General features: G+C 41.2%; 1 pseudogene; it reads right to left on the bottom strand.

Moving 5' to 3' along the window:
* Positions 1–694: 694 nt before the first annotated feature.
* Positions 695–1105, bottom strand: LOC101340336 (chromatin accessibility complex protein 1 pseudogene; annotated as a pseudogene).
* Between the last annotated feature and the right edge of the window lie 625 nt (positions 1106–1730).

Raw genomic sequence — 1730 nt, forward strand, 5'->3', positions numbered from 1 at the left:
AATAATTGGACAAAGAGTAAAACATTTTCTTGAAATACAAAAATTCAAAAGTAACATAAAAACCAAAAAAAAAAAAAAAAAAAAATTGCCATTGAGTCAATTCCAACTCATAGCAACCCTATAGAACAGAGTAGAATTACCCCATAGAGTTTCTGAGGAGTGGCTGGTGGGTTCGAACTGCCGACTTTTTGGTTAGCAGCCAGGCTCTTGACCATTGCACCACCAGGGCTCCTAAATGTAACATACTACCCATAAACTACGTATTTAACTAAAACTAGATCTAGTTGTTTACAAGACCTAACTTTAAACTATACATATATGAATTTATACAACTAATATTTAGCAACTATTGAAAATCTATCTGTAAATTAAAAAGTTGAGCAAAGTTGTCTTTGCCTCTGCAGCTTATAGCTGTAGCTTACCAACTGGCAGTGCCTGACTGCAGGCAGCTTATTCTCAGTAACCTTCAACTGCAGTATGGACCTGAAATAGAGGCTGCTGTTTGGGTTACTTCCCGTCGGCTACTTGTGGTGTAGCTGCCTTAGATGCTCTATCTTAGCCAGAAGAGATGCCATCTCCTCAAAGTCTCTGAAAAGTGAAGATACTGGAGTGGCAGTGCTGTGCTTGCATCAGAGCAATGAGGCTTGTCCAGAAGGACTCGCCAGGCTGATCTGTAAAGCATTTTGTTTTCGGTTTAGGATTCAGCTTCATCATTGTCACTTTCATCATTGTTGTCATTCTCTTCCTCCTCATCTTCTTCCCTCTTCTTCTCTTTAACCATTTTCAGGTATTCACTAACCAAAATCTTCTTTGATAATGCATCTGAAAGAAACTGAGAGGTTTCTGATTCCTCTCAGTATTTGATGAATCACTGTAAGTCAGTGCTCTCTGTTCTTTCCCACTGCCATGTTTGTAGCAGTAGGTGGCTAGATACTGAGAGAAGAGTTCCATGGCCTTGGCCATGAGTACCAGTGCCTCCTGGTTAATATAATGCTGGACACCTCAGGGGAGCTCTTCGTGATGACTCGGATGCGGGACAATGGCAGCAAGACCAGCCACTGCTCCCCACCCTGCCCTTCTCTTTGCCAACGACCAAGTCCACCATCTCTCCACCTACTGCCCCGGGGCAGCAGTTGCAGACCCAACCCCTAGCATGCCATCACTCATTCCTGCCACAAGGCAGCCTGCAAACAAAGTTGGTGCTGAGGAGCTCTTGGCTATAATCTTTACAAAAGCAAATCACCAGGCCTTTTTTTCTCTAGAGCTGTTGAGTGTGTTCAAACCACCAACCTTTCGGGTAGCAGCCGATGGCAAACTGCTTCCGTCACCCAGCTCCTTTCAACTTTATTAAGATCTTGTCATTTTTAGGAATAACTAGAGTTAACAGATAAAAAGTAAATATCTGGAGATACTCATTTGTTCAGGATATGTCCCACATCTATTTGTTGCTAAGCAGGGAACTGGAAAAACTGATCTCCTTATGTCCCTTCCAGCTCAATGATTCAAGATGCTGGCATTTTAGTGAAATGTAATATAACTTAGCAAATAGAGAAGTCTGCAACTAAAAGATAAAGCACTTATATGTCAAATGGCATTGTGTGAATAAATCTGAAATGTAATTTTGAACCAATTTTTAAAACTTCCACTAACAGAACACGATGTCATGTAGAAGATGATGAGGAGGCAAGGGATATATTAAGAAAAGCTGCAGATAACCAAATGTCTTCTTG

Source organism: Trichechus manatus, unplaced genomic scaffold, assembly GCF_000243295.1.
Source record: "Trichechus manatus latirostris isolate Lorelei unplaced genomic scaffold, TriManLat1.0 scaffold00001, whole genome shotgun sequence".
NCBI lineage: Eukaryota > Metazoa > Chordata > Mammalia > Sirenia > Trichechidae > Trichechus > Trichechus manatus.